This window comes from Balaenoptera ricei, chromosome X (assembly GCF_028023285.1).
Source record: "Balaenoptera ricei isolate mBalRic1 chromosome X, mBalRic1.hap2, whole genome shotgun sequence".
NCBI classification, from domain to species: domain Eukaryota; kingdom Metazoa; phylum Chordata; class Mammalia; order Artiodactyla; family Balaenopteridae; genus Balaenoptera; species Balaenoptera ricei.
Window position 1 is genome coordinate 106,603,862 of NC_082660.1, and position 21,962 is coordinate 106,625,823.

Consider the following 21,962-nt stretch of genomic DNA (forward strand, 5'->3'; position numbering starts at 1 on the left):
GGCGGTGGCCAGGTCTGGCGTGGTGCTCAGTGCTCAGGACTGGGAACTCCAGCTTAAGTTAGAGGGGAGGTCAGGGGATGACCCTGCACGGCCAAGTGGCAGCAGGAGATACTGGGACCCAAGGAGGTGGGCTGAAAAGAGGGGAATGTGTCAAAAGAGGAATTGGGACATGCTAAGATCAGAAGTTGCCTGTTTCATAAGTACAGCTGGATCATGCCCTGGTGGGCCCCACTCTTGAGCTGGATCACTAGATGCCTTGTTTGTTGCTGTCTTATCTACCTAGTAAGTCAACACTAAGTAAAAGCTCTGAAACCCAACTCAATAAAAGAGTGTTTATGAATCCAGTGTACTTAACTAAGGAGAAAGGCACCTTCTGATCGCAGGAGAGCTTTCTTTTTTATTCAGTTTCCCCTTCTTTTGTGTTTATAGCCTTTTATCCTTCTCCCCAAAGGCAGGCCGCTCTTGAAGTCCTACCTGTAAAAGGAACTTGACTGCCAAGTATCAGAGACTTCAGGTGGAGGGTGAATTGAGTCTGGTTCCTGTGAGGGAGGGGAGTCAGTCTCGGTGGCTGGGCTTAGCCTGGCACTGAGGGCAGTAGGACAACCCTTCCATGCTGCATTTAGGAAGCGAACGCCCCTTCTGCCCGGGGTGAACCAGGGCCCTGGTCTTCTTCACCAGTGTTATTTTACAACTTCCCACCGCACACAGACACGTACAATTAATGAAGTAACGGTCGGTGTGTCTGCCAGTAACATAGCTAATTTCTGTTAATTAGTCATAGGCCAACAGTTAGTAAATTGGTAGACTGTGCTTGAGTTGACACATTTTCAATCTGATGGTTCATAAAGGAGACAGCTGCTTCTTTTATGTATATGTAAGTGGCTCTTAGTGCATCAAAAGGATGTTTAAAACAACAAAGGAATAATCAAAAGTGCAGTTTATCATCTTGGTTTGTAACAGATTCAAACCATATAATGACAGCAGCCCGTGGTTAAATAAGCGGAGCACCAGATGGACGGCAGAGGCACTGGGGCAGGCGCAGTGACCTTCCTGAGGGCTTCTGGCCACGGCCCCTGTGCTCCAAGCAGGTGTGCTGAGGTGTGGCCCAGGGAGTGGGAGAACTGATCGGTAAGATAGTCCAAACCTTTGCAAAGTAATAGTCACAGAGGAAGTGCTTTCTGAGAAATAACAGAAATAAAGTGCACCTAGGAAGCTAGTTAAATGTTTGAGACTCGAATGCGAATGGGAAAGAAATGCATCTTTAGAGCTGGTGCAGTCGGAGCCTTTCATGTTGAGGCACGAACATTTTCAACCTCCCCTACATTTTTGTTCATCTGATTTTCCACTTCAGTTGTTCATTCTCTATACCCTGCCCGCCTGTGGGACTGCACGCTAATTATCTCATGGTGGTGAGGTTCCAGGCGTGTGTGATTGATTCATGGTCCTGGGTCTGATATAAATGAACAGGTTAATTTCTTGGCCACTGCTTTTGCCTCTATCCCTGGCCACTTGGGCACAAATGAAAGCCATTTGGTCACAAGAGGGTGAGAGGGTGTAGACGAGAATGAATAATCCCATCCTCGACCCTGGAAAAAGAACTGAAAGGATATGATTTACACACAAATCAGTTCTACCATCTTTTTGTAGAAACGACAGCATGCTCTTTCCTCACAATCCCACTCTTAAAGTATTTTTAAACTTCAGAATTGGAGTGAGGAACCTAGGCGTTGACACTGGTAAATTGTTCCTAGCTGGCAGTGTGGGAGAAGGTGGGCAGGGCACACTGTCCCTAGTCTAATTCCCCCCCCCCCATGAAGTTCTGAAAGTTTGGTAGGAATAGTTGGTGAATTGAGAACAGTAAACACCCTTTCTTTTACGTGTATTAAAATATTCTTAATGCTTATGACAACTGTGAGGGGTGTTATGAAGAGAGGAAAATATTCACTATCTCCTGAAAAGTTAGCAGGGATAGGGAGTAGATCTTGATTTTTTCTTCTTTATTTTTAAATTTTTATTTTATATTGGAGTAGGAAATCTTGATTTGACCAGAGAAAAAAAGTGGTTTGAGTTTTCCACTTCTGAGCCATTGATTTGATCTCAAGGGAACACAGCCTTACTGTTGCACAGCTGGGTGCTCACATTATTTTTTATTTATTTATTTATTTTAAAGTGACTGTGAATTCTTTTTTTTTAAAATTTATTTTTGGCTGTGTTGGGTCTTCATTGCTGCGCGCGGGCTTTCTCTAGTTGCAGGGAGCGGGGGCTACTCTTCGTTGCGGTGTGCGGGCTTCTCATTGCGGTGGCTTCTCTTGTTGCAGAGCACAGGCTCTAGGCACACGGGCTTCAGTAGTTGTAGCATGCGGCCTCAGTAGTTGCAGCATGAGGGCCCTAGAGCACGTGGGCTCAGTAGTTGCGGTGTGCGGGCTCTAGGGCATGCGGGCTTCAGTAGTTGTGGTGCACGGGCTCAGTAGTTGTGGCGCACGGGCTTAGTTGGTCCGTGGCATATGGGATCTTCCCGGACCAGGGATCAAATGCATGTCCCCTGCACTGGCAGGCAGATTCTTAACCACTGCACCACCAGTGAAGTCCCTGGGCACTGACATTAGTAGCAAGAGGCCAATCATATTTTTTCCTTTTGACTCTCCTTTTCTTTTACTTATCATATTTTGTGATTGTCCACGTTCTTCAGATTTTTTTCCTGTTATCACGAGCTTGAAAAAGAATGTGGTCAGCTTCCACCCATTTGTATTAATGTAGGAGAGCATTAATACAGCTACAAGAGTAGTAGAGATAAGCCAGAAGTCAAAGAATCAGAGTGTTCCAACAGGAGGAGCCATAGAGACAACTGAGGCCAGCCCTTCACTTTTACACACAGGGAGACAGAGACCCAGAGAGGGAAGGTAGCAGCTCTTATGATTCCCATTCCTGTCCTCTTTCCAGAATGTGATATGTGACTTTATGGCTATATACTTTCCTTTCCAATTATGATTTGTAAAAGTTATTAGTTGCATTCCTGGGGCATGAAGCCAATTAGGTGTTAAGAAGGGATCCAGAGCCGTACAATAGTAGGAAAAGCTAGACCCAAACTAAATATTCACCCTGGATGATCAGATCTGGAGTCGACCCTCGCTTGCATTAAGTGTTGGCATTCTCCTAGGTTCTGCCCTTGGCCCTCTTTTCTTCTCTTCAGAGTAGCTCCACAGTTAGGGTTGGTCTGTTTGGCAAATATAAGACTGACTCGGAATTGAAAAGCTACAACTGCAGTTCTTAGGATGTTCCACCTATCTCAGCAGATAATGTATCCCTTGTTCAGTTCAACACCCACCTTTTCATCTGTTCCTCTCTTCACAATTCTTTGCTCTTCCCTTATACCCTGCTGCATTTGTAACCACAACAAAACTTCTGTTTCATTTTGATAAAAAGAAAAATCTTTTCAATCTGTGTCCCCCCCCCCGTCAGCTATTCCCTTGTCAGCCAAGCCTCTTGAAAGAATGATCCGTACTTGATGTTCTCAATCCTTCCTTTTCATTCACCCCAATGCCAAACTCAACGGACACCTTTTGGTCTTTATTTTAAGGGCTCTTGCTCTGCAGCATTTAACACAGCTCAACCATTCACCTACTTGAAACTCTCTTTTCCCTGGTTTTTCTTCTCCAGATTCTCCTACTCCTCTGTTCCTCAAGGATCTTAATTGATAGTAGTTATATCTTGGGTTCACACCCAGCTTAAATCTCCTTTACTGCAATACTTCCCAACCTGTCATCTCTCAGGAAGGGATGGTAAAGCCGGGGATACAGCCAGTGGGCCTAGGGATGGCTCTCTAATGGGAAGTGGACACCGTATCTGCGGGAGTCCATTCTCTCCCCCAGGAATGCGGTGAGATGGAGGAAGCGGACTGCAGGGAACCAGGCTGAGAGGTCGCACAGGCTCAGAGGCTGATGCTACAGTTGTGGCTGTGCGAGTGCATGAGTGACTAGAAGACACTGCCAGGCAGAGGAGCAGGTGTGGGAAATAAAAGCAACACTCCCTGAGAACCCAGGAAGAGATCATGCGCTGGGGAGAGATGTGGAGTAGCAGACAGAGGAGGGGAGAGGGGGGAAGAGTTGTGAGAGGAGTAGGAGGGAGACAGGGGAGTGATGAGAGCGAGCACAGGAGACGGCGCCCAGACGACTTCGGAGTTTCTGTGAGGTGCTGCTGTGCTTCCTGGACTACGTTTCTGTGTGATTCCCTGTATCCCTGTAATAACCCTCTCTTTTCCTTACCTTACTTTAATGGGTTATTGTTTCTTGCAACCTTTACCCTAAGGTACCTCTTCTTCCACCAACTCCCCGACCTCACCCTCAGTGATCTCATCCACTTTCTTTTAGTTTAAAATGTTTTTATTCAATGTAATACATGCATATAGTTAAGAAATAAAAGCGTACCAAAGGCTTATAGTGATAAGTAGAAGACCCTATGCCCACCCCTTTCCTGCAGTCACTCTTTGAAGTGTTTCTTAAGGTGTTTACATCAGTCATTTAAAAGAATAAGATTATCCTGCTATTTCTTTTTCTTTTGGTAAAATATACATTGCACAAAATTTACCATTTTAACTAATTTTAAGTGTACAGTGGCATTAAGTACATTCACGTGGTTGTACAATCATCAGCACTATCCATCTACAGAAGTTTTTCATCATCTCAAACTGAAATTCTGTATCCATTAAACAATAACTTCTCATTCCCTTCCTCGCCAGCCCCTGGTAACCACTGTTCTAGGTCTTGTCACTATGTACTTGACTATTCGAGGTACATCATATAAATGGAATCGAACAATATTTGTCCTCTGGTGTCTGGCTTATTTCACTTAGCAAATGTCTTCAAGGGTTGTCTGAGTTGTTATATATATCAGAATTTCATTCCTTTTTAAGGATGAATAATATTGTATTTTATACACACACACACAACATCATATTTTGTTTATCCATTCATTCATTGATGGACATTTGAGCTATTTGCATCTTTGGCTATTACAAACATGCTGCTATGAACACAAGTGTATAATACCTGTTTGAGTCTCTGCTGTCAGTTCTTTTGGGTATGTACCCAGAAATGGAGTTGCTGGGTCATATGGTAATCCTGTGTTTGCTTTTTCTGAGGAACCACCATACTGTTTTCCACATTCTACTATTTCTTTTCAAACACTTTTTAAACATCATCTACTGACTTTGTATTATGGTAGCTGAGGATCCATCCACTCTTGAAGTATTCTGTAGCCCTTGTGTGCTGATGACTTCCCATCTACATTTCCAGCCCTGACTTTCCCCTGAGCTTCAGGCTTGTATTATCCAAATGTTTGCTGGACATCTCCATGTGGGTGTTAAGCTCAGAGTATCCAAATCATAATTAAAATGCTTGCTCCTGCCCCTACCCGCAAACTTTCTTTTCCTCTGGTTATTAAACTGCCCCTACATCAGTGAATGTCACCAATGTCTACCCGGTTACTCAAACAAGAAACCTGCAGGTTATCACAAACTGCTGCTGGACCTTACCATCCAATGGATCACCGAGGCCTGCTGATTTTACCTCTGAAATATTTCTTGGCTCCATTCTCTTTTCTTCTTCCTCACGGTCACTGCCCTAGTGTAGATGTTCATCCTCTATTGATGGAACCACTTGCCGCAGCCTCCTCCTAGCTCATCTCCCTGCCTCCATACTTGCCCCCGTTTAATTCTATTGCACACTGACCTACGCCAGTTTAGTCTCTCACACCGTCAGGTACTTTTCGGTGAATATCAGTAGATTCCAATGACCAGAGGTAGCTGTGTGTTGTAGTCCTCCTCCCTCACTATCTCCACACCAGGTGGGACGTTCCACTGAAAACAGGACTCTGACCCAGTTCTGCCAGGCATACATTTATTAGCAGTTAGACATAGTCCTGCTGCCTGTCCTCATAAGATCCATTAAGCCCCACGCAGGAAAGGTTCACCTGAAGCACATTTAACAATTCTCCAGCAGTAGCGTTTTACCTGAACTTCTGGTCAGATCAGGCAACAGACTCGTCCATTAAGTGTCAGGGGGCAGGACCCAATGGATTCCTAGACCTAGAATGCCACTCTGGGATCACCAGTGTTTTAGGCCCCATTCATGCACGGGCAGACAAAAGTGTCAGTCCATAAATCTGGAACACCATTTATTTAACCAGTGAAAGTTTGTTTCTATATATATATATTTTCACATCTTTATTGGAGTATAATTGCTTTACAATGGTGTGTTAGTTTCTGCTTTATAAGTGAATCAGTTATACATATACATATGTTCCCATATCTCTTCCCTCTTGCATCTCCCTCCCACCCTCCCTATCCCACCCCTGTAGGTGGTCACAAAGCACCAAGCTGATCTCCCTGTGCTATGCAGCTGCTTCCCACTAGCTAGCTATTTTATATTTGGTAGAGTATATATGTCCATGCCACTCTCTCACTTCGTCCCAGCTTACCCTTCCCCCTCTTCGTGTCCTCAAGTCCATTCTCTATGTCTGCATCTTTATTCCTGTCCTGCCCCTAGGTTCTTCAGAAGCATTTTTTTTTCTAGATTCCATATATCTGTGTTAGCATACGGTATTTGTTTTTCTCTTTCTGACTTACTTCACTCTGTATGACAGACTCTAGGTCCATCCACCTCACTACAAATAACTCAATTTCGTTCCTTTTTATGGCTGAGTAGTATTCCATTGTATATATGTGCCGCATCTTCTTTATCCATTTATCTGTCAATGGACACTTAGGTTGCTTCCATGTCCTGGCTGTTGTAAATAGTGCTGCAGTGAACATTGTGGTACATGACCCTTTTTGAATTATGGTTTTCTCAGAGTAATAGCCACTACAGAAATGAGCAAACCCTCTACTGTAGATTTACGTAGACTGGTTGAAGCTTTCCAGTAGCTGCATCTGGAGTGTGGACTCATAATTAGCGTCTTCCAGATGCACACTAAGCACTGCTAGAATGTGTTCCTCTTTGAGGTGCTTCAGATATTAACCATCCCTAGAGTATATGTATATATGTTCATGTACACATATAGGTGTGTGTGTGTCTCGCACTGTCTGTGCTGAGTTTTGTTTGTGTTTGTTTGTTTGTTTGTTTTTTGGCCGGGACGCATGCAGCATCTTAGTTCCCAGACCAGGGATCGAACCCTCACCCCCTGCAGTGGAGGCACGGAGTATTAACCACTGGACCGCCAGGGAAGTCCCTGTGCTGAGTTTTTTTAAAGTAAATTTCAGGCTATATAACAAATCTCCCCTCCCATGTACATCTGTCCATATTGTTCCCCTGCATAAAACCCTTCCCTTTCATGGTTCCCTGTTGCCTGTAAAATCAAGTCCACACTTCTTCAAGTGACATACAAGGCCTTGTCAGACCTGCCCCTTACCACTTCCTTTTCTGCACTTTACACTCTATTCTAGAATTACCAAGCTGCTTTTAGTGAAGCCCACCAATGATGCTCTCCCCACCTGCCTAGCCCACCTTTCCCACTTTCCTTCACCTGGCTAACTCTTACTTATCCTCTATGAATCAATTCAGGCATCAGCCCTTTCAAGAAGCCTTCCCTGGAACCCGATTCAGAGTTAAGCTTGTTTATTTTATTTAACATATGAATAACACTTATTATGTGCCAGGAACTATTCTAAGTACTTTTCATCCTAATGACAACTCTATGAATTAGGTTCTATTATTATCCCTCTTTTCAAATGAGGAAACTGAGGCACATAGAGGTTTAACTTGTCCAAATTCACACAGTTGATATATGGCAAAGTCACACTTCAAACCCAGGCTGTCTGGCTGCAGAGTCTGTGCTCATAGAAATCCGTATGCTGTGCTCTGTATTTCCATAGCACGGTACGCATACCTCTATCTCATCATTTAGCATAACAGTTTGAAATTCTTTCTTTGGGTATGTGTCTGCTGCTTCGCTATCAGGGTATTAAAGCTCAGTAGTCTCGGAAGTATGGTATAATGGTTAGATCATGCGGTTTGGAATTAGACATACCTGGGGTTAAGTCCCACCTCTGCTCTGTACTACCTGTGTTACCTTAGGCAAATTATTTAACCTTTCTATGCTTCCTTTTCCTAATGTGTAAATTGGGAATACGAATACCTCACAGGGCAATGGAAAGAATGAAATGAGATGATGTATCTAAAGTACTTAGCAGTGGGTCTGACATAGTAAAAAACAAAGCAAAACAAAAAAGTCTGGTAATGCTTGATTATCACAACTAGTTATTATTATCTCTGCATCTCTAGCAACTACCACAGTGCTTGGAAAATAGACATTTGAGAAATACTTGTTGAACTGAACTATTGTGGAAATCTTTAGACTGACATAGATATCTAAAGTGTATCTTAGTGTGTACGACTTCAGAAATGGTCCCCCATAGTGAAGCAGGACGTGCCACCTCACTTTGCTGGGGCACCCTTAAGAGTTTTACCTCCGAAGGGTAGATAGCCCTGGAGCTCTCCAGTCATATAACTAATAAGCATATCATTCTGGTCCTTGCAGCCATTAGTTTTACTCTAGCTGAAGCTCAGATAGGATAGCTCATCACTTTGAAGTGAGTCTTGTTATCCCAAGTCATCTCATCCTTCAAAATGAAAGAGAACTCCATTTAGTTTCCTTTTCTTAGAACAAGGGCTTCAGAACTCCCCAGGGCTATCCATTCTCGTAGGATCTCTGACCTTTTCGGTCAGAGATGCAAATTTCCTTCCCAGTATCCCAGAGCTTTGATCCCTTCTGTTATAAATTTCACTTGTCAAATGAATGAAAAATACAGTTATCAGACATGCTCAAGTCACCTTTGGATAGTGTTGTGACAGAAAATGTCTCAGGTATCAATTAAGTACCCATCTTTTTGCACCCAAGGGCAGTAGAAGATGCTACTTGAAAAGCTGAAATAAACATATATATCACATCCAGATAATAATACAACCCCCCAGAATACTAAGGGAATGGAAGCTCCTAAGGCAGAATCTTTTGGTTAACTTAGGGTTAAGGAGAAACCTCATTTGGGTTCAGGTGGCCAATCTTTCTACAATATCTGAACCCACTTTCCTCCATAAAGGAGGACAGTCTAATGACCACCGATTATTTCTTCCATGCGGATCTTGCAAGATCTCTAGGCCAATCACTTTTCAGAATTTTAAGTAGAGAGACAAAGTGGAAGAAATTGAACTGAATTTGTATTGTTGATGAAAAAAAATCAATAGTCTGTGAACGGAATGGAAAATTTTATTCAAGCCAACCTGAGGATTATAACCTGGGAGACAATCTCTCAGAGAGCTCTGAGAACTGTTCTGCCCATTAGAGGTCAAAGCACAGTTATATCCATTTTTGAGACAAAGGGTTATACATCAGACGTATTGATAGTTCACACAATTCAGATCTGCACGTACAAAGTAGTGGGTCATTGTGACCCCTTACAGGGTTAAGAAGGAATGTTATCCCCTAAGGAGTTATCGAGTAGTGTGTCATTGTGGCCTCTTACAAGATTAAGAAGGAATGTTGTCTCCTAAGAAGTGATCTTGCTGGTACCAGGAAAACATTGCTCTTTATGGTTGAGCAGGTATTTCTGCCACTGGGGAGGTCTGGTTGGTGCATAATGCAGATACACAATGCACACTAGAGGGGAGGGAGGAGGCCAGAGGGTAGAGAAAAATTTTATGTTTACATTTTTCTTGACTTGCCTTAAAATGTGAATTTTTATTTCATCAGTATTAATCCTGGTCATAGCCTATAATCTGGCAGTTTGATTAAACCTCTGATTGTTATGTTATCATTTTTCTCTTTTTTAGAAGAACCCCACCACCTAACACACAAAAACGTCCAACTAGCTGAGGGTTCTGGATTCTCAAGTGCTAAGGGAATAATGACTGGAGTGTGGGTTGGTCAGGAGAGGCTGCCTGGAGAAGGTCTCCAGCCGGATGGTGAAGGGCTGGTAGAATTTCGATGGCAAGGGCTTCCCCGAGTTGAGGAAGAGGGGCACGAGCCAGAGCACACAGCGCCTGTAATAAACTAGAGGCGAGGCTAGCGGTTTTATGCTTAGAGCAAAGCCTGGAATTCCCCTCTCTTTTTCTGTCCAGATGGTCAGAAATAAACCACGGAGGTTCCAGAAACACAGAGATTGGAAATGTTCACTCTAGGAAAGTGCACTGGGCCAGAAGTGAAGAGCTGTGATCTCTGATCCTGGTCCTACCACCGATTTGTCCCATAATGGTGGGCAGTTCGTGTAAAGCTTTTTTAGACCATTTTCTTGCCAGTTAGATAGAGATAGATATATGATCAGACTACCACACGGAGTTGGTGGGAGGATTCAGTGAAAGCTTACAAATATCCATCAGATAGAAGTTACTGAGATACTATTATTAAAATGTACCAGTGGAGACACTAGTACAGCTCTTCCTTCCATTCCCTTTGGCCTCTTTAGCCAACACTCAACATGAATTTCACGAGAGGTTGCTGGTTGCCTTTCTAAAAACATATTTAACCAGTTTCTTCATGCTACTCAAAAGTTGAAGGTCGAAATTCTAAACTTTGTAACAATCTAAAAAGGAATTTAAGGCAATCTTATGACACTGTTGTGGAGGTTCCAGGCTTCCTCTTATAATGCATGGAAGGTGTTAAAGCAACTGTTCTCTTTGACTAGCCCAGAAAAATCCTCCTTCCTTCATCTCCTTGAATCTAGCCTGCATATCTGAGAGAATTCTGATTATAGTTTATGCAGTATAACATTGGTGCCTAAGGGCCATTCCCTTAGCCATTCCCTTTACACCTGTGTTGAATGAAGGGGTTGGTGGACGTTCAAATCTGTGTGTTAACATATGACTTTAATTGGAGACTGAAGATGACCGCTTGTTAATAATTTGGCATATGAATCATTTAAAAAACAAAACACTTCTGGTGAAGAGAGGTGCTAGAATTCATCCTCATCCCCTCCTCCTGAATGTGTATTTTACATAAAATCACACAGATTTTCTTAACAAGTTTAACAGTGTGCTATAACATAATTGCAATATTATACCAGAAGCATTGTCAATGCTAAGTACTCTCCAATTTATAATGCATGAATAAATTCTCTAAAACTCTTGAGAAGAGTATCCATTTTCCCAGCTAAATAATCTTTAAGTTCAAAAGGTAAAATGAATATTTCTTCTTATATGAAATATGGCATATATGTGGGAGTAGAGTTTTGATAAGCATTTGTGAACTCCCTGCTGGTAGATTTAAAAACCTCCTTGGCAATCACATGGCAACTAAGGATACTATGCCCCCTTCTACCTAGGGGCCAAGACATGGTGTCTGCAGAATTATGTATCCATTAAGGTAACATTAGCTCTGTCATTTTCAACATATGGCATCCAAGGTCACCCTGGATGCTGGCAACCAGCCAGTAGATGGGAAAAGAGAAAGAGTAGAGAAGGCATGTGAACTTCTTAGACTGGCCTGAATGTCACCCACACCCCTTCCACCTCCACCAACATTCCGTGAGCGAAGGTTTGTCAGAAAGGCCCCACCTAGATGCAAAGGGAACTGAGAAACGGTAGTTCCTGTCTACAGAGCCACTTCCCAACCACAACTCAAGCATGATGGAAGGGCAATACAGATATTTGGAGGCTAGCTAAGTGACTTTGGCGCAGTTGTACTGTGGCAGTTACTAATTTCTTGTCTCAGCTCCAAAACCTCCAGACCCTGCTTTGTGATGCTGGCAGTAGGGCACTACAAACCACATTTCTGCTTTGTTGGCTGACTCTATGTTAGGTTCTGCTAATAGGGGGCAGTAGAGGGAGACAGCAAAGCTGGAGAAGGAAGAGACTTACTCCTACCTGTTTGCTTACCGTGGGTTTTCCTGTCTGCTTGTTGTGGTTCCTGTATCACCACAGCCTTGCATCGTCACCGTGGAAACAGCAGTGTCTTCCTATAGCATCAGCTGTATCTGGTTGCAGTTTTTCCACCACCTGGAAGAATCAGCCCCATTGTGTCTGCTGAGAGACACCACCAACCATCTTGTGCCCCCCTCTTCAGAAGTCTGGGTCCAGCGCCACAGGGACCTTCCTCCAAGCTCAGAGGTCTCAGTACCAGTTGGCAAGTGCCCACTTTTCAGAAGTCTGAGGTTTAGCTCCAGGGACCCCCTCTCCCAAGTTTTAGTAATTCAACCTCTTCTCTCCCCCTGCCCCCCGCCCCCGCGCCACCTGCCCTGCTGCCTGAGGGTAATAGCTGCTTCCTGCAGTTTTTACCTTTGTGAAACCTTAAAGCAGCACTATCCCATAGAAATATAATGTGAATACTAGTTTTTAATTTTCTAGTAGCCACATTAAAAAAAGTAAAAAGAAATGGTAAAATTAATTTTAACGATATATTGTGTATAACCCAATCTGATCTTTCATTTTAGCATATGATCACTGTAAAAATTATTGAGATATTTTGATATGAAGTCTTTGAAATCTGGTGTGTATTTTACACTTACAGCACATTTCAGTTTGGAGGATAAATTTCACCAGAAATACTTGATCTGCCTTAGATTTCATAAAATTTACAGTTGAAAATATAGATTCACCAGCTCACGTTGTTCCAAACATACATAAAAGCTTTCTAATAACTGAATTGAGTATCAATCTGTAACTTTTTATTTGGAAAAAATTGTGCACTCACAAGAAGTTGCAAAAAATACTACAGAGAGGTTCTATGTACCTACCACCCGGCTTCCCCCATTAGTGACATCTTCCGTGATTATAGTCATTGTCAAAACCAGAAAATTAATTGGCACAACACAATTAAGTAGATTACAGACCTTAATCAGATTTCCCCAGTTTTGATATGCACTTATTTCTTGGTATGTCTTTGTGATTATATGGCATTTTATTGCTTGTAGAGATTTGTATAACCACTTCACCACCACAATCAAGAGACAGAACTCTTCCATCACTACAAAGGATATTCCTCATGCTGCCCCTTTATTGTTACTTCTCCCCTCCCCTACAGTGAGGCCCTGGCAACCACTTATATGTTCTCCATCTCTATAATTTTGTCCCAGAGAAATGGAAATAAAACAAAAATAAACAAATGGGACCTAATTAAACTCAAAAGCTTTTGCACTGCAAAGGAAACCATAACCAAAACAAAAAGGCAAGCCACAGATTGGGGGAAAATATTTGCAAATGCTGTGACCGACAAGGGATTAGTCTCCAGAATTTACAAACAGCTCATGCAGCTCAATATCATCAAAACAAACAACCCAATCAAAAAATGGGCAGAAGACCTAAATAGACATTTCTCCAAAGAAGACATACAGATGGCCAAGAGGCACATGAAAAGACGTTCAGCATCGCTAATTATTAGAGAATTGCAAATTAAAACTACAATGAGATGTCACCTCACACCAGTCAAAATGGCTATCATCAAAAAATCCACAAACAATAAATGCTGGAGAGGGTGTGGAGAGAAGGGAACCCTCCTACACTGTTGGTGGGAATGTAAGTTGGTGCTGCCACTATGGAGAACAGTATGGAGGTTCCTTAAAAAACTAAAAATAGAGCTACCATATGATCCTGCAATCCCACTCCTGGGCGTATATCCAGAGAAAACCATAATTCAAAAAGATACATGCACCCCAATGTTCATTGCAGCACTATTTACAATAGCCAGGACATGGAAGCAACCTAAATGTCCATCAACAGAGGAATGGATAAAGAAGATGTGGCACATATATACAATGGAATATTACTCAGCCATTAAAAAGAATGAAATAATGCCACTTGCAGCAACATGGATGGACCTAGAGATTGTCATACTGCGTGAAGTAAGTCAGACAAAGAGAAATATCATATGATATCACTTATAAATGGAATCTAAAAAGAATTGATACAAATGAACTTACAAAACAGAAACAGACTCACAGATTTAGAGAAGGAACTTAGGGTCACCGGGGGGAAGGGTGGGGAGAAGAGATAGTTAGGGAGTCTGGGATTGACATGTACACACTGCTGTATCTAAAGTGGATAACCAACAAGGACCTACTGTATAGCACAGGGAACTCTGCTCAATATTATGTAACAACCTACGTGGGATAAGAATTTGAAAAAGAATAGATACATGTATATGTATAACTGAATTACTTTGCTGTACACCTGAAACTATCACAACATTGTTAATCAACTATACTCCAATATAAAATTTTAAAAAATAAATAATTCCTTAAGAAAAAGAATGTTATATAAATGTCATCCTATAGTATGTAATGTTTTGAAATTGGCTTTTTTTTTTTCCACTCAGCATAATGCCCTTAAGAGCCATCCAAGTTGTTGGGTATATCAGTGGTTTGTTCCTTTTTATTGCTGAATAATATTCCATAGTATGGATGCACCACAATGTGTTTGACCACTCACCTGTTGAAGGACGTTTGGTTTGTTTTCAGATTTCAAGCTGTGTAAGCATTTGAGTATAGGTTTTTGTGTGAGCCTAAGTTTTCATTTCTCTGGGATAAATGCCCAGGAGTGTGATTGCTGGGTCATAGGTAACTCTATGTTTAATTGTCAGAATGATTTTCAGAGTGGCTGTACCGTGTTTCATTCTGACGAACAGTGATAGCGAGATCCAGTTTATTGGCATCCCTATCAACATTTGGTGTTATCAGTGTTTAATTTTAACCATTTGAATAGGTATGTAGTCTCATCTCATTGTTCTTATTTGTGTTTGCCTAATGACTAGTGATGTTGGACAACTTTTCATGCATTTATTTGCCATCTGTATATCATTTCTGGTGAAGTGTCTGTTCAAGTCTGTTCCCATTAAAAAATTGGGTGGTTGGTTTCTTACAGTTGAGTTTTAAGAGTTCTTGATATATTCTGTAGACAAATCCTTTGTTAGAGATGTGATCTGCATGTATATTCTCCCAGTCCATAGCTTGTCTTTTTATCTTCTTAACAGGGTTTTTCACAGAGCAAAACTTTTTCATCCTAAGGAAGTTCAATTTATTGATTTTTTTCTTTTATGTATTGTGCTTTTAGTGTCATGTGTAAGAATTCTTCACCTAACCCTAGGCCATGAATATTTTCTGCTATGTTTCATTCTAAAATTTTATAATTTTACATTTAAATCTGTGATCCAATTTGAGTCAATTTTTATGTAAATTATGAGGTTTAGGTCTAGGTTTATTATATTATACTTTTGCCTATGGATGTCCAATTTTACCAGCACCATTTGTTGAAAAAAATAACCATGTTTCTGGGGTCCCATAACCATCGAGGTTCAATGGTTCACTGGATGGACTCACAAGACTCAATAGCAGGCTTTACTCACAGCTAAGGTTTATTACATCAAAGGATACAGACCAAAAGTGATAGGAAAAATATATGCATTCAGTAGAGTTCAGAGAGGTCATCTGAACCATCTGAAGCCACACAAGGATGTGCTTTCTCTCTATCAGTGAACTACAGGTGTGGAATAACTTTGCCCAGGGAAGCCTGTTCAAGGATCTGTGGCTTTTCTGTGTAGGGGAACAGCTCTGTCATGGCAGTCTGGTGAAATTGATCACATAGGCAAAGGCTTGATTGCAGTGTATCTGAGTCTTAGCAGAACTCCTTGTGATCCACTTGGAACACAAGAGGATGGGAGGCACTTTTTGTTTTGTGGTCACCCCTTTCCGGTATGTAGGACAGGGAGCATGGGTTGCTGGTACATTTGGCTACTCTTCCTTTCATTCTCCATGTAAGTAATAATCTGAATCCACAAAGGGCTCGTTGTGTTTTTATTGGCCATAGGCGTCAGACCTTAGTCTTTCCTTACGCTCCACTGAATTGCTTTTTCATCTTTATAAAATATCAGTGTGTATATTTATGTGAGTCAGTTCTTTTCAACAGCTTTGTTGGAGTATAACTGACATACAGTAAACTGCACATGTTCAAAGCACACAATTAAGTTTTGACATATGTATACACCTATGAAACCATCAGCACTGTCGAGATGATGAACATACTGCAAAGTTCCCAAGCGCCCTCTGTAATCCCTCCTTCCCCTCTGTCTCCAGGCAATCACTGATCTGTTTTCTGTCATTTTAGGTTAGTTTGCATTTTTTAGAATTTATATTTGAATCATACATTGAATCATATATCTTTTTTCCAGCTTCCTTTGTTGAGCATAATTATTTTGAGATTCACCCATGTTGTTGCATATATCAATAGTTCATTCCTTTTTTTTTTTTTTTTGCTGAGTAATATTTCACTGTGTGGGTATATATACAACTAATTGTTTACCCATACACCTGTTGATGGATGTTTGGATTTCCAGTTTTTAGCTATTGCAAATAAAGCTTTTATGAACATTTGTGTACAAGACTTTCTATGGATAATGTTTTCTTTTCTCTTGGGTAAATATCTATGAGAGGAGTGGCTGAATCATTTCATAGGTGTATGTTAAACTTTTTTAAAAACTACCAAACTGTTTTACAAAGTGGTACCATTTATATTACCACCAGCCATGTGATAGAGTTCCAGTTTATTGGCATCCTCAGCAACACTTGCTATGGCGATTCTTTTTAATTTTACCCATTCAAATTGATGTGTAGTGTTATTTCATTTTGGTTTTAGCTTGCATTTACCTAACGATCAGTGATGTTGAAACTCTTTTCATGTGCTTATTGGCCATCTGTATATCTTCTTTGGTGAAGTGTTTATTCAAATCTTTTGCCCATTTTATATTGATTGGGTTGTCTATTTTCTTATTTTTGAGTTTTTAGAGTATTTTATATATTCTGGATACAAATCCTTTATCAGATATATGCTTTGCAAACATTTTCTTCCAGTCTATGAATTGTCATTCTCATTATCTTAACAGTGTTTTTCAAAGAACAAACGTTTTTAACTTTTGTGAAGTCTAACTTATCAATTTGTTTTTAATGGCTTATGCTTTTGGTGTCATATCTAAGAAATCATTGCCTAACCCAAGGTCATGAGATTTTTCTCCTAAATTTTCTTCAAGAAATTTTGCAGTTTTAGTTTTTATATTTAATACTGTGATCCATTTTGTGTATGGTACAAGGTATTAATCCAAGTTATTTTTTGCATATGAACATCTAGTATTTCCAGGACCATTTATTGAAAAGGTTATTCTTTTTCTAATGAACTGCCTTTACACCTTTGTAAAACAAAAATCAGTTGTCTATATTTGTGTGAGTATATTTCTGGGCTCTCTGTTCTCTTCCATGAATATATTTTTCTGTTTGGACATCAATCCCACACTGTCTTGATTATAGTATAGCTTTATAATACTTTTTTTTTTTTTTTTTGGCTGCACCGCGCACATGGCTTCCAGGATCTTAGTTCCCTGATCAGGGATTGAACCCGGGCCCCGGCAGTGAAAGTGCCAAGTCATAACCACTGGACTGCCAGGGAATTTCCTATAATACATCTTAAAATCAGGTAGTGTTTTAACCTTCCAAATGTGTTCTTTTCTCAAAGTTGCTTTGACAATTCTAGGTCATTTGCATTTACATATGAATTTTAAAATCAGCTTGTGATTTTCTATAAAAATTCCTGCTGGGAATTTGAAAGGGATTATATTGAATCTGTAAATCAATTTGGGAAGAATTGTTATCTCAACAATATTGAGTCTTCTGACCCATGAATAAGGTATAAATATACTATTTAGATTTTCTTTAACTTCTCCCAGCAAAGCTTTATAGTTTTCAGCATACAGGTTTTGCACATCTTTTCTTGACCAAATGCTTTGGCCAGAACCTCTAGTACAGTGCTGAATATAAAGAGTGAGAATGGACATCTTGATTTGTTACTGATCTTCTTATAGGGAAAGCACTCAGTCTTTCACCATTAAGTATGATGTTAGGTATAGGTTCTTCATAGATGCTCTTTATCAGGTTGATGAAGTTCCCTTCTATTCCTAGTTTGCTGAGAGTTATTATCAGTAATGGATGAAAGAGCTGTGAAGTGGAAGCTTTGGACCTCACCTACCTTAGTCAGAATTGTTCTGTTTTATGTGTGGATATTCTCTGTGAACTTTGTTTGCAAAATGAATTCAACTCCTAATAAGAAAAAAACGTTTGAATAACACTACTTTATACAATAAGTAAGTGTGTTAGTCAGGGTACTCCAGAGAAACAGAGCCAGTAGGATAGATAGATAGATAGATAGATAGATAGATAGATAGATAGATAGATATGTGTGTGTGTATAATATAATATAATGAGGAATTGGTTCACAATATTACGGAAGTGAGAAGTCCCAAGATCTCCCATCTGCAAACTGGAGACCCAGGAAAGCCAGTGGTATAATTCTTAGAGAATGGATGAATTCCAGTCCAAGTCTGGAGGCCTGACAACCAGGTAAGCCAATGGTGTAAAATCTCAGTACAAGGGCAGAAGATCAATGTCCCAGCTCATTCAGGCAGACAAGAAGCAAAACGGGTGAATTCTTCCTTCCACCTTTTGTTCTATTCAGGTCCTCAGTGGATTGGATGATGCCCACATTGGGGAGGGCAGTCTGCTTTACTGAGTCCACCAATTCAAATGCTCATCTCATCCGGAAACACCCTCATAGACACACCCAGAAACGATGTTTAATCTGGGCACCCCTTAGCCCAGTCAAGTTGACACATAAGTTAACCACCACAGTAAGTTATTGAAAAATTGAATATAAATTTAACTTTTTATTTTCCAATGAACTAGAAACACATAGGGAAATCTTTTGAAAGAATATTCCTGCATTCTTTGTAAAATCTAGAGGATTCCTAGGCCATGCTTGAAAACGCTGATTCTGGGAATTCCCTGGCGGTCCAGTGGTTAGGACTCCGCACTTTCACTGCCAAGGGCGCAGGTTCAATCCCTGGTCGGGGAACTAAGATCCTGCAATACGTGCGGTGTGGCCAAAAAAACAAAACGAAACGAAACAAATGCTGATTCTGCAGCCTCTTAGAAGAAGTAGAGTTGTAAGACTGAGAGGGAACTTTCCAGAGAAGACTGATCTAACCTTCTGCCCCCAGGGATTGTAGTAGTGCTGGGGAGAAGGTGTGGCGAGTCTAGAGAAGGACATTTTCCCATTTCTCTCACTGTTCTATATCTTAGCAACAAGGCATAAGTTCTGCACAGCCTTGGATTCCCTTGGGATTACAGGCTGCTTGCGGGCAGGAACTGTATTACTTTCTTTTCTGTAGCTCCTTCAGCTGTCTCTCACAGTTCTTTAAACATCTCATGTGCTAAATGAGTAAATAAATGATAGGTGGGCGGATACCTTTTCCTTCCTACCATCACTTGCCCCTTACTTTTTGAGCTCACTCGGCCCAGCTCTAGACAGACTTGTGAAGCAGATCGAGTCTGTCTTTGGTGCCCTTTGCCCACCACGTGTTGCTGTCTCCTGAGTGCCCGGTGTGTCCTCCTACTCGTGATCGTTTCACTCTCAAATCCCAGCAAGGCCTGTTCTTCACAGGCAGCATCCCATGCCTCATCTGAGCTTCCTCATTATGTGTCCTGTCTTGCTTTCTTTAACGATTCCACAGAGTTAGGGTCAGGCCACCTAGTGGATGAGGATTACAGAGAAGACAGCCTGCAGACTCTTGCCTCAGCATGCAGCTAGGGTATCCACAGCACTCTCCTCCCTCTCTCATCACCTCCAAGCACCGAGCCCACCCATGGTGGACAGTACTTACCCACCTCCCAAGCCCCCTTTCCCCTCTCTGAGAACAGTTTTGTGTGATCCTGGGGTAGTTTGGTTTTTAAGCGCAGGTAAGCCACAAAAATAGAGCAAGCCCTTCTTGGATCACCGTGTCTCCCACTGCTCACTGTTCAAAGTTCCTGTTTTCCAAGTTGATATATTGAGAAAAGTATAAGCTTCTGCCAGAGCATCCATTTCTCTCCATGTGTGGGTTATCCTGTCCTATCTTGGCTCATAGGAAATAAAGGAAACAAACTATTTTGTTTCAGTTAGGGAGAATCAGTATTAAGGATTTACTCCTTCCTTTGTTTGTTAAACAAATCATCATCATGCGCCCACTATATACAAATAGATTATGATAACAGGGACTTCCTTAGATATCGGTTTGTTTTCTGTTTACTCCATCAGCAAAATTCTTCAGGGAAACTTGAAGAACTGTAAATGGCTCACTAACAAAAGCAAACAACACTCAAACATTTAAAATTAGGCAACTTTCAAACTACCATCCACACATGTTTCCAGGTTTCATTTAAAAGCAAAACCAACCTGAGTACCAGGTGTGAACTTAAAGTAATAGGATTGTTATCTTCTAAAAATAAACCTGAGAGGGTGTACCCGTCCGAAGACATAGTCTCCCAGCTAGTGTAGCCATCTTGAGAGTCCGAGCCCTTGTTCTATTGGTGTGGCCACAACTACTTGTCTTTTGGGACTAAAATTAGACCTCACCTCCTCCTTCAGGGAGCCGGCCCTCACCCTCAAGTCTGGGTTTGATGCTCTTCTTCTGGGCTCCCTGAGCGTCCTGTGCTTACATCTATCAAAGCACTTATCACACTGGATTGTATGTCTCCCTTATCTGAAGGTAGGGAAGATGTCTTGTTTGACTTTGTATCCCTGTGGCCAAGCAGTTGCTCAGTAAATATTTGTTAACTGAAAAAAGTCTCTGCGTCATATTTTTGGACCATCTTCAATGATAGCAAATCTTTCTTCTTTTACTGGAGAATGTGATTTTTGGCAAACAGATGTTATTCGGAAACATGTTGGGCAAATCAGGTATTCATCAAACTGAATAACAATGTCTATTTAAAAATGAGCTGTGGTCACAATGTATTGACTACTTTTCTTCTGCGATTCATAAACTGGCTCTGAAAACAATTCCGAAGAAGGAATTGCAAAAGGTTTTGAGCAATAGAAGCTTCCCAGGGCAATATCTTTGAAAGACTATGTTCCTTTATATGTTTAAGTTGGAATATGTGTTTAGAGAAAAATCAAACAAATATTTGTCCTGAAAATTATCGAACACCTACTCCAGGGAGCAGAGCATGGCGTTTCGAGGTTAAGAGCATTACTCTGGAGCTGGACTGCTTGGGTTCCAATCCTGCCTCTGCAGCTAAGTTAGCTGTATCGTCTTGTACAAGTTACTCAACCTGTTGTTTCCTCATTTGTAAAATGGGGATAGTACCTCCCACATAGAGTCATTGTGAGGATTAGTTGAGTTAATCACATCAAGTGCTTAGAATATAGGGCCCGGTACATAGTAAGTGCTCACTAAGAGTTGTTATTATCATTGTTATCTTTATGATCATAACAATGTTTGAGGCACTGTATTAGAAAATACTAAAGATAATACTTTTTTTAAAAAGACCTATCCCTTCCCTCAGGAAGTTCACAGTATAATGGGAAATACAGACATGTAATTTATGTTATCATACAACTTGATGGGTGCTCTCAGAAATGCCAGCTGTCATGATGGCAGGAACAGCTGACATGGGGAAGAGTCTAGTATCGAGAGCATCTCAGTACAGCTCTATAAGCACCAAATGCCCTCCACTCCATTCAGAACATTGTGTCCTGAGAATAGAAGTGTCAGGACGACCAGATATTGATGTTCATGGTAGTGATGAGAACAGAAGGACCTGAGAGTAGAGATCACACTTTTTTACTAAAATACTTCCATTTTTTTAAAAAACAAAGGAATGGTATGCGGTGTCAGTTCCTTTGAAAGTATTCAGTGCTCCTTACTTCACTCCGAATAGGAACCCGTCTGGACAGAGAATTCATAGACTCGATCATCAATATGTCTCTCTGTTTAAAAAAAAATTGGTTCCAGTTTCAAAAACTAAGATACAGTGTTGCTCTGATCCTGAAAGAATGGAATAATCTGGAAGGATTTGCCATTTTACCAAGAGAGTTTAGAGGTTTACTATGGATTAGAATTGCACCAATATTTAAGAATAGTAACATTAAATAATGATATAATTTACACTTGGGGATGCATTGTTT

General features: G+C 40.9%; 1 long non-coding RNA gene across 8 annotated transcripts in view; it reads left to right on the forward strand.

The window, feature by feature from the left end:
- Nucleotides 1-21,962, forward strand: part of LOC132356827 (uncharacterized) — a 90,947-nt gene that overhangs the window by 51,088 nt on the left and 17,897 nt on the right. Inside the window, exon 9 of one of the 8 annotated variants that reach the window (XR_009500114.1) lies at nucleotides 11,907-12,162. The exons of the other annotated variants lie outside the window; for them this stretch is intronic. This is a non-coding gene — a long non-coding RNA (uncharacterized LOC132356827). Of the gene's footprint in view, nucleotides 1-11,906; nucleotides 12,163-21,962 lie in introns of those variants that run through there. 8 annotated transcript variants of the gene reach the window in all.